The sequence below is a fragment of the Dermacentor albipictus genome, chromosome 8 (assembly GCF_038994185.2).
Source record: "Dermacentor albipictus isolate Rhodes 1998 colony chromosome 8, USDA_Dalb.pri_finalv2, whole genome shotgun sequence".
NCBI classification, from domain to species: Eukaryota; Metazoa; Arthropoda; class Arachnida; order Ixodida; family Ixodidae; genus Dermacentor; species Dermacentor albipictus.
In genome coordinates, this window is record NC_091828.1 from 13,772,661 (window position 1) to 13,784,705 (window position 12,045).

Here is a 12,045-nt window from a genome sequence, read left to right on the forward strand (position 1 = left end):
GGTTAGCGCGAAATTGACAAGGGGAAGGCAGGTGCGGTTGCCAGTAATTTTCAGCACAGTGTGCGGCACGGTAACACCATGTGTAAATATAACTGCCGGAATTGGTGCGACCACGTAATTGCCATCAGGTGAGGACAACGAGTCGACATGTGATTGAGGTGGTAGGCGAATAAAATCCATGTAGCGCAAACAGCTTGGAGGCGGGTCCACAGGGTCGGCAAGAAGAGGCAAGTCAAGGCGAAGTGAGCTGGCCGAACAGTCAATGAGGGCAGAATGATGGGCAAGAAAATCCAGACCGAGAATGAGTGCGTGAGGGCAATGCTCGATGACGGTGAAGCGAACGACGGTTTGTCTCTCAGCAATGGTGAGTTGGGCAGAACACATGCCAACAATAGCGACAGTCCCTCCGTCGGCGACTTGTACATCTCGGTTCGGGGCAGGCGTCATAACTTTCTTGAGCCGACGGCGAAGAGCAGCACTCATAATGGACATATGCGCCCCGGTGTCAATCAACGCGCACACAGGAACATTGTCGACGAGAACGTCCAAAAGATTCTTGTTCGTGGGTAAGGAGAAGCGAGGATATCGTGTCAGCGCCGTTATTGGAGCTTTACCTCCAGAAGCTGCGCTGTCTAGTTTTCCGGTCGGGGCTGTGGTCGCAGAAGGAGCACGGCATGACGGGGGGCGAACGAGATTGACGACGGGAGGGAGAAGGCGAGCGGGAGTAGCGAGGTCGTGTCAAAGGTGTCGCAGGGTCAGATGATGGAGCGGGCATAGAAGGGGCGAAGGAAAACGATGCGCTAGAGGGGCGAGGGGGGTAATCAGAATAATAGCGCGTCGGAGAAGTCCAGCGGCTGCGGCAGTGGCGAGCGACATGTCCAATGCGTCGGCAGTTAAAACAAATCGGCTTGTCGTCCACGGTTCGCCATTCAGAGGGGTTGCGCTGTCCATAAGAGGAGTAAAAAGAGCGCGGTGGGGATGTGCGGGGAGAAAGAAGTTTCGAGGGTACGGAACGAATGGATTGCACGCCGACGTTGGACAACTCTTGACGGACGACGGCCTGGATCAAGGAGATTGTCACCGGAGAATGATCAGCTGACGGGAATGAAGGGGCCGCCGGTTGTGCCGCTCTGACCTCACGACGAATGATGCGGGTCAAGTTGTCACATCGCGACGGCTGGTGGAAGAGGTCGTCACAGGATGACTGATGTAGCAGCTGTGTTGGGAAGTCGCGTGATGTGCTGGTATACCCGGCGACTTTTAGCATGCTTAAGGCGGCGGCACTCCTTGAGGATCGCATCGATGCTGGTGACGTTCGAAAACACCAGTAAATTGAAGGCGTCATCAGCAATGCCTTTGAGGACGTGATTAACCTTATCGTCCTCAGACATGGTTGGGTCAGCCTTGGCACAAAGGGCCAAGACGTCGAGGATGTACGACACGTAGGACTTGGTTGACACTGTACACGTGTGGCAAGGGCTTTCTTGGCATTGGCTTGGTGACCGAACAGATTGCCAAAAAGGTCGCGAAGCTTCTCTTTGAAGAGATCCCAGCTTGAGATCTCCTCTTCGTGAGTCTGGAACCATGCAAGTGCATCTCCGTCGAGGTAGAACAGAACGTTCGCAAGCATAATAGTCGGATCCCACCTGTGACTGGTGCTGACACGTTCGTATAAGCGGAGCCAGTCGTCAACATCAGTACTGCCGACTCCGTTGAAAACACCAGGATCTCGAGGGGGGATACGGTGACGTAGGTCAGGGCTGCAGGCGGAGACGGTTGCGTAGATGAAGTGCCGCCAGCAGGAGCTGAAGTTGCACTGTCCCCGTTGCGACTGCTGCGAAGCTCCATGACGGGTACGGGGAACGTCCACCTCCACCAAATTAATGTTACGTGTAGCCGGAGCCCAATACTATATACAATATATTTACAGGGAAGTAACGGAAGGCCAAAATGGCGGCGCTATATCAAGCGGGCCCACGTCGTCTTCTTTCTCCTCAGTGCAGCCTCACTGTGGCGGCTGTTCCGTAGCAATATATACATAATACAGGTTATTGCTATTAATAATTAATAATAATAACAGCAGGTTCTGGAACAGCATCAGGCACTTCTGGCAGAGGCAGGTGGGTTAGGGCATCAGCAGGTCCCAGGTCCTACCCTGGACAGTAAACCAGCTGGTAATTGGAAGCTGCCAGCCTCAAGGCCCAGCCTACCACTCGAGGTGATGGCTGCACGGGAACTACCTTGTTAGGCCCCAGCAGCCCCAACAGCGGCTTGTGGTCCGTGGCTGTCGCGAACTTCCAGCCCCACAGATACTGGTGGAAGCATTCAACCTAGGACATGAGTGTCAGGTCTTCCTTGTCCAGCTGGCTGTAGCATTGCTCTGCAGCATGAAGCCGACGAGAAGCAAACTACACAGGGCGTCCCTGGCCATCCTTGTCCCGGTGCAGCAGGACAGCTTCCACGCCATACGGCAACACATCTACGGTCGGGATGACAGGCTTGGCAGGATCGCAGTGTTCCAGCACTGGAGCCTTGGTGATTAGCTCCTTGCTGCGCTGGTAGGCTCAGTCCTGCTCTTTCTTCCAGACCCATTGCTGGTCATCTCGAAGCAGGAGATGGAGCGGCTGTAGATGCTTCGATAGGTTCGTCAGAAAACTCCTGTAGAAGTTGATAAAGCCGAGGTAGCTCTGAAGACAACACCAACTGAAACAACTTGCCTAGTCACAGCATTAGAGGGTTGTTTCGACGGCGCTGAAAACCGATCTCGCCGCAATAACCTGATCTTCCACGGAATTACTAACCCCACTACAAATGAAACGTTTACTAAGTGTGAAGAATAAATAATTCAGATGTGCCGTAATCATTTACAAACCGACATCAACCCCACAGATATAGAACGGGCACATCGCTTAGGAAAACACACGAAAGATCGAAATCGTCCAATAATAGTAAAATTCGCACATTGGAAAACGAAAGACGCCCTTCTGTCAAAAGGCCGAATGCTTAAAGGAACTAATTATAGTGTAGGTGAAGATTTCTCTCGCGTGACTCAGAAAGCACGGAAGGCCCTTTTGCATTTCGCCAAATCTAAATCACTTGCATACTCTCTACGCTATAAAACCTTGTACATTGGTCCTAAACGATATGTTTTTGATGAATCATCTAACTCTGTAAAAGAAATTGTATAGCAATCATCTCGTCCTCTACAAAAAAAGAATCAATCAGAACTTGCTCCAGAAAAGATCTTTCGTTTTCCGAAGCGCGAGCTTATATCTAACATCATATCACCAACAGGCAGCAACTTGCTCATTCTAACAGAAACCTGGCTACACAATGACGTCACTGATACCGAAGTTTTGGCCGAGCTACCTGACTTCCATGTTTATCGAATTGACCGTGTAGGCACAAGGGGTGGTGGCGTTCTTGTAGCAGTTCACCGGCAACTTTTGTGTTCATTTATTAACATCGCATCAAAACTCGAAATACTATGGCTACTATATCGCACATCACCACTTACAGTGCTGCTGGGGGTTTGCTACAGGCCTCCCCATGCCACTCCTGAATTCTGTGGGGAGCTCAATAACAATTTAATACAACTAATGACCATCTACCCTAATGCCTCCATCCTACTTTTCGGAGATTTTAATTTCCCAAACATAGACTGGAGCAACTTACCATATTCTTCAATAGTAGGTCCCCCAGAGACAAGGAATTTCATTGACATTTATTTGAACTTTAATCTGACACAATTAGTTTCGGAGCCAACGCGTGTCAGACAAGAATCTGCAACCATTCTGGACCTCATCCTGACTAATGATCCCAGTACCCTCTCATCAATTACACACCTTCGAGGAATTAGTGACCATAATGTCATTCATGCTACTTTCTCTTTTCCTGTAACACCATATAAGATGCAAAAGAAAACTATAAGGCTTTACGAAAAGGGTGACTATGGCGCAATTAACTGCGAACTTGAGACCTTCTTCCCCACGTTTGAAGCCGCGTATCGCAATTGGTCGATATTCCATAACTGGTCGATGTTTAAGGATAAGTTAACAGATTTTGCTAACAAATATATTCCTAAAGTTCACATTCGCCCCAATAATCAAAAACCTTGATTTACTAACGCCTTAAAAAAACTAGAAAATAAAAAGAAACGTCTTTACCGAGTGGCTACAAATAACGGAAACTCGCATCGATTGAAAATATACTACAAAGCTGAAAACGAATATCTGATTGCAATCCGCAGCGCAAAGCGTTCCTTTTATGGCACTACACTTCCAAATTTGCTGCGCACTAACCCAAGACAATTATGGCAAGTAATAAATTCTCATCCTGTTCACACTATTACGCTCACCAATGACTCACACGAGACAATTACCGATACTGAATGCGCTGACACTTTTAATTCCGCATTTACAACAGTATTTACAAGAGAAATCGAAACAAACATTTCTTTACCATGGTTCAACATTGAAGGTCACATGCCATGCATCACATTTTGTGCTGACGAAATTTCATCCATAATCCAGAAGACTAAGCTATCATCTTCATTTGGCATTGATGAAATTAACTCTAAACTTCTAAGAAACACAAGACACATGGCTGCATCACACTTGTCCTTACTGTTCTCACAGTCACTCTCTTCAGGAAACATGCCGGGTGATTGGAAAGTGGGAAGGGTCATTCATGTCTACAAAACCGGTAACAGGAATTCTCCATTAAATTATCGACCCATCTCACTAACAAGCGTGCCGTGCAAAATCATGGAACATGTCATCTACACTGAAATCATTGCCTTCTTGGACAGTAATACCTTTTTTCACCCTTCACAACATGGTTTTCGCAAAGGTTTCTCTTGCGAAACTCAATTAGGTATTTTCGTGCATGACTTGCATACTAACCTTGACATCAATGTACAAACTGACGCAATCTTTTTAGATTTTGCAAAGGCATTTGATAATGTATCCCGCCAACGCTTGCTACTAAAACTTCAACTGTTGAACTTGGACCCTAGCATTCTAATCTGGATAAATGAATTTTTGTCTAATCGCACAAAAATGGGTTTTATCAATGGTAACCTATCAAGTCCCCTCCCAGTAACCTCTGGCATGCCCCAAGGATCTGTTCTTGGTCCCCTGTTATTTTTAATATATATTAATGATTTACCTCAGTGTGCCTCCTGTAATATACGCATGCTTGCAGACGACTGCGTCATCTACCGCTCTATCAATAACTCATCTGACCATACTGCACTCCAAAATGATCTTAACAGTGTTTTAGAATGGTGCAGCAATTCGCTGATGTCCCTTAACGCCAAGAAATGTAAATTCTGTCCTTCTCCCGCCGTCGCAACCCTTCCTTCTTCCCATATGAAATTAATACCACACCATTAGAATCAGTACAATCCTATAAATATCTAGGTGTAACCCTGTCTCACGATTTGTCTTGGCACGCACATGTCACTAGCATTATCTCTGCAGCTAACAAAACCTTAGGTTTTCTAAAACGGAATCTACGGCAGGTCCCATCAGATTTAAAATTACTAGCATATAAGTCACTTGTCAGGCCGAAACTGGAATATGCGTCAGCTATCTGGAAACCGCATCAAGCATATCTCACCGACGCTTTAGAATCAGTTCAAAATCGTGCTGTTAGATTCATTCATACCTCATATTCATACGACGTTAGCGTTTCATCACTCAAATCAGAATCCGGCTTGCCAATACTTTCATGTCGACGTCGCATTTCCAGTCTTTCCCTGTACCACAAGTTCATCTTTTCTTCCCTTAATCAAGAGACTTACATCACAGCAGCAACACGCATTTCTCATCGCACCAGCCATGCACTTCAAGTGGCACGCTCACGTGCACGGACAACCACCTTCGCAGCCTCATTTTTCTTCCGTACCGCCACAGACTGGAATGGCCTTCCCACCAACATCACTAATACGACTTGTCCATCTTCGTTCACAGAACTTGTAACTGACCATTTTGTTAAATTATTATTTCTCACGATGTTTTGCTATCTTATAAACATCCACCCCTTATGCAATGCCCCTACGGGGGACTTTTAAGGTAATAATCTGAACTGAACTGAACTGAACTGAAGCTCCTTGTTCTGGGGCTTAGGCGCCTTGAGCACAGCATCAACTTTGCGGTATTAGATTTGGCAGTTGTAGTCGTAGGGATGAACTTGAGTCTTGGTCGGGACTTGAGCGAGCTGGATTTATTTACATTATTTACAGTTGAAACAAGACATACATCGACAGTCTAGCGTAACTCCCAAATGGAGCCCACAAGACGAACATACAGCAAACGAGCACACAGCTCACGAGTACATTTCGAGCACGACAACGAGCACACACTAGCAGCCGACAATCGCTGCTTATAAGCACTGCGCTCGACGTCATAGTTCGACGTCATTGAAGATGACATGCCCTTTTGGAGGACGAGGGCTCACATACACGTGCCGCACAGGCTTCAGTGCTCTCCGAAGGTAGATGACCTTTGCAGCGCTGTCGTCGTGGTATTCATTGTCCCGCGTCCCCATAGACAGGTGGTCACACCCGACCCCAGTCGGCGTCTCTAAATTCCAGAGCGGACCTCACACATAGTCTGGGGTCTCGAAAAGTGCATGGGGAGGTTCCGCCAATTCCCTCCCCCTGAGCTGGCCCTTCGCCGCGTGGCTGCCGGTTATCCGCAGTTCTCTGAAGTGCACCATCACCCCGTTTGGATCGAAACACGTGCAGCGGGCTGAAGTAACTTGCACTTTGCCACCCTGGCAGGCCATTCCTTACAGCTCCTCCATGGCCCGGAAAATCTCACCTGGCCAGTGCTGGCAACCGCTGGGCAGGAAGAGAATGGCTGGCGAGCAAGAAGATGACTTTGCTCTCTGCAACCCCTGCGCGCTTGGGACGCCTTCAACCACCTCACAACTGGCACAGAAGAGTTGATCCCGGCAACACAATATCACTCCGCGTGCAAACGCCCAGAATCAGCTGTTAACCCACCAGGCTTCCTATCAAAACTTCAATGCAAGCCACTCAACTGGGAACCCCAAATTTTGTCCCCAAAATTTTGTGCCACCAAAGCGAGCGTTCATGTTCCCCCTGAGTTTAACCAGATCTGACCGTCGCGCTGCACAAGAGTAAAGGTTTACGCAGAACTAAACCGAAGGCTCTCAACCACCAATACCCGAACATAACTTAAGCAGCCTACGTTCACAAACAGCCTGTTCTTATCCTATCGCAGTGGCGTACTTATTTCATGTATGGTTTCCGCTGAACCATCTGGCCAACTCCACAGGTACGTAATCACTATCACACTAGCTTTGTGGTCTCTATTCAGAATGCGTACTTGCGTCTTACGCAAACGTTTCATCACGCTTAGTCACATTTGCTCCTTTAGTCCATACAGGAAAAGTTCCTTATACGAACAACCAAACTTGCGCAACTTACACAGCACAGAGGAACCTTTAAACAAATGTGTCTTCTAACAACTAGCTCCACGCACGCTTACTAGAGAAGTCGGAATACGGCTGCCCTCAACACACACGAGCAACCCAGTCAAACATCCTGCTTCCTTCCGTCCGCACAGGACACGCAGCTAATGGACCTAAGAGCTCTTAGTGCAAATCACGCACTTACTGAAAATCTGCGCGGTTAACCTTAGAAAATAAAAAAAAACACATTAAAAAAAGCAGGTTAACTAATACACACGCACATTACGATAGGCCTCTCAACGGCAACCTTGACACTCAGGTTACTCACACACACAAAAAAAAGCCTGTCTACTCATTAATTAACATTTGCGAAACTAAAGTTTCACGTAAACTTCATCTTTCAAATCTCGGAGCTTTCTCAAACCAAAACATAAACAAAGCTCATACCTTTGCACATTGAAAGAAACCTAAATCACAAAAAGTTTCAAAATGCTCAAAAATAAAACAAAACAGCACTTTTTTCTTCTACGGAAGCTCTCTTGGCCTCCCGTTCCAAACGCTTACGTCTGACTCATACTTTGAGCCGTACCCGAGGTGGTCGCCGTCCGAAAGCTACTCTGGCTACCGAGGAACAACAAAAGGGCTGACTCACTATCGGCTCCCCTAAGACATTACAGTCCCCTGCCAATTTGCGTCCTGGCGCCCATCTTTCATCACGAACTCTATTGACCGCGTTGCTACTCCCTATCACCTTGTTTCATCTTGCCACCTGGTACTCCTTCGCCCTACATGCTGCACCTCGAAAAGAACGACGGAACGACGAGGAATTTAACTGCCCCGTGCCCTTTGTCCACGTCCGTGCAGAACATGCTTCTCGGTCTCTTTTTGACCTGTGGCACGAACGTGTTGGATGCGTCAACATCGTCAACGACGACCGCCCCTTTCTTTTCTCCGCGCCCTGCCTTTTTGCGCCTGTCGCCGACTTTGGCTGTGCTACATTACTCACCGTCTTTCGTTCTTTACGGCACTTCTTCCTGCGGTGCTTTTTCCTCGAACTCTCTTTCATGCCGCCTTCTCGCGCCTCATGCTGGCCGGTACACACTTCATGGGCCCGGATCGGTCTCTTACCCGCACAGTCTGAATGATCCTTAAGTAAATCATCCCTATCTTGGCTACCTAGACTGGTGGAGAGCCGCACCGATCCCTGAACAATGCAGTTGTCTTCCCTTGAGCTACGCAGCTTGCAATCCTGAGAGCGGCCCTCAACTGCATCGTCCAGCTGGCACTTCACTTCGGCACGCAGATCTGGCTTGACATGGGTGCTCGCGTATGTCAAGTCTGCAGTATTCTGTACCTCGCTAACGACCTCGCTGCCGTGAGATGCGACGCACATGCGGGGGTAACTGTGCCAATTTTGGATCGAAACACGTGCAGCGGGCTGAAGTAACTTGCACTTTGCCACCTTGGCAGGCCATTCCTTACAGCAAGGAGCCGGGGCGCGGTCAGGCTCGGAAATGACATGTCCCAAGTACTCAACACTGGGGGCCAGAAAATGCACTTTTCCAGCTTGAGCTCGAGACCAGCGTCCTGCAGTCGTGCCAGGACGTTGTGCAGGTTCTGCAGGTGGTCCCCATCATCGCTGCCAGTAACCGGGGTGTCGTTCAAGTACACCGCCATGAGCCTCATGCCCCTGAACAGTTGTGCATCTCCCTCTGAAATATGGCTGGGGCTGAGGCCATGCCAAACGGTAAGCACATGTACTGTAAGAGCCTCAAAGTTGTCGATATTGTGACATACTTCCGGCAGGCATCCTGGAGCACCAGCTGCTGGTTAGCATCTGTTTACCGGACAATGCTGACCAGAAATATTCCCTCCTGGGCAGCGGGTATTTCTTGAGGGTCGCAACGGGGTTGATGGTACCTTGAAATCCTTTGCAGATGCTGACACTGCCGTCTTACTTGAGGACTGGCACTATGGGAGTGGCCCATTCAGATGTCTTGGCGGGCACCAGGATGCCCTCTCGCTGTAACCGTTGCAGCTCCTGGGTGAGCCCATTCCTCAGGGCGAACGGCAGTAGGCGAGACCTGAAAGACGAGGCCGGGCGCTCTCAGGTACATAGGTGCAGCCATCGCGCTGGTGAATGTGCCCACCCCTGGCTGGAACAGGGACTTGAACTCTATTTGGAGGCTGGGGACATCTCTCACCACATGCAGGCTGGCTTTCTGGTACTCTGGCAGACGAACGCCCAGTGCATGAATCCAGTCTTGACCTAGCAGGGTCGGCGACAAGCCCTTGGTTAAGTAAAGAGGAAGAGCTGCCTCCCTGTCGCCAAAGCGAACGCTGACCTGGGCCTGACCCTGGACCTGGGAGAGCTGCCCGGCGTAGCTGTGCAGCATCACGCCTGAAGCTTGATGGACACGTCAGGGAAGGTGGGCTTGAACAGTTTCCCGGCATGACTGACACGCTGGCCCCTTTGCAAACTCCATGGAAATGAGGTGCCTGCAGGCTACGACAGTCAACATGTACAGTGGAACAGACAACGGTACAAGGCCTGTGTGGCGCATGTCGAAAATTGGCTGATCCTCGGCCACGACGTAGAGCCTGGCCGCGGAAGAACTTGAGCCTGCTGCCGCACGGCCCCGCCGCGTACCCTTGCGACAGCTACCATGACCTGGGCTTGAGCCAGGCTGCTGCTCCTGTCTGCTGTTTGTCCTCCCCCTTCGACATACCTGTGCCAGCTGCCCAGTTTTCCTGGACGTGAAGCATTGTGCTTGAGAGAACTGGCACTGTGAGGGGGAGTGAGCACCACCACACTTCGTGTGGGCACCACCACCGCAGCGACCACAGGTACTGCCCTTTGTTACCAACTTGTTGACTGGCGCTTCCGCCAACACTGAGCCAGTCACACGGGCAATCTCGTCAGCATCCTTGGCGGCAGCTTCCTTTGCCAGTGCGGCCTTTACGGCGGCGTCCAGCAAGGGGTCGTTGAAGCTCCAGGAGTCACGTCTGCATGGCAGGGTTATTGATGCCGCAGACGAAACGGTCCCGGAGCAGTGAGTCTAGCTGGTCCCCGAAGGCGCAGGCACTCGCTAAACCTTGTAGAGCAGTGACAAACTGCCCAAGAGGCTCTCCTTCCCGGCGGCTCCGGTTGTTGAAGCGGAAACGCTCCATTAGTGTGGATGGTGCTGAGTTGAAATGCAAGCGCAGTGTGGTGAGCAGCTCAGCCAGCGCCTTAACATGCAGCGTGGCTGGCTTGAGAAGGTCGAGCAGGAGACTGAAGATGCGGGTCCTGCAGCTGGCCAGGAAAATGTCCTGCTGTTTGGCCTCAGGTGTGTCGTTTGCCCAAAAGAACACGTGGACTTCCTCCTCATAAACTGACCACACGGACCCATCTCCCTCGAACGGCTGGAGCCTTCCATACAGCGGCATGATGGCAGCAACGAGGGGCGGTGTTTTGCCACTTGCGGCGGCGCAGGAGATTCCGTGGGTACTCATTGCCAGTGTCACGAGCTGACCAGATTCTTGAATGAGGGAACGCACGAAGCACCCTCCGTTAGACAGATGCTCCGCAGCGTGGTGGTGATGAATGATGACTGACCGTCGAGCAGCTCTGCTCGTCAGTGTTTATTTGGTGCGGTGACCAATGTTGCCCACCGAGCCTGGCAGGCCAATGAAGATTATGCCCGAGGGGGCATCACATGCTCGTTGCACAATCAGTGAGTTGATAAGGATGATAAGTAGTGATGAGAGGATTTATGGGCTTCATCACGGTTGATAATGGCTCAGCACAGATGGATAAGATGCTAAAAAGTGATAAGGGCTCATATTGGCCGGAGCATAGCAGAGCAATTTTTACTTGGTTAATAAGCACTGATAAGGGTTGATAAAGGTCGGATCATGTTCGATGATATGGATAAGGCTTGATAGAGATTGGATTGATTGTGATAAGGTTGATACTAACCAATAATCGTTGATTGGGCACAGCAGCACTCACGGAATGCAGTCAGCTAACAATCCGCTTATCTTCATCATACAGCTTGTGCTCGGACTGCTGCTCCATGCCGGTCCGAGTTTCAAGCCACCAGGACAAGCCGGAAGAACATGCGTTGCTTTTGCCACCAGTATCAGCCTACAACGAGATTCCATGCCACTCATGTCATGGGACCCTGTGCTGCATCACTCATCATCCACCTGCGCGTACACTGGGAGCATGGGCTGTGCGCATGGTGCAGACACTCAGTAGCCAGATTTAATTATAGCCCACAATGTGGCATTATAGCATTGTAATACGGGGTTTATTTTACCATAAAACACATAACAACGTTGATGGTGCACCGGTTGCTCATTGTTATATCCAATATAATGTTAAAATCGGTCCTATTATAAGGGAGTTCAACTGTATTGGGCATGTGCCACATTTCACAGCCTGGTGTGAGATAAGTAGAGTGTCATATTCATACTCATTGCTTGCTTTTCTCATTAGCACTGTTAACTTTGTTCAGCTTTCACCTGTCCAAGGCATGTTACTCTCCGAGTCACACATGAAGAATCTGACAAAGAAAGACATAACACTGACCAAGTAGAACTACTAAGCGCGACGAC

The 12,045-nt window shown here is 49.5% G+C and overlaps 1 protein-coding gene across 4 annotated transcripts in view; it reads left to right on the forward strand.

Annotated features, from left to right (window-relative positions):
• The window catches only part of LOC139048620 (DNA excision repair protein ERCC-6-like), a 374,291-nt gene that overhangs the window by 276,017 nt on the left and 86,229 nt on the right, over positions 1-12,045 (forward strand). The gene's annotated exons all lie outside the window — the stretch shown is intronic.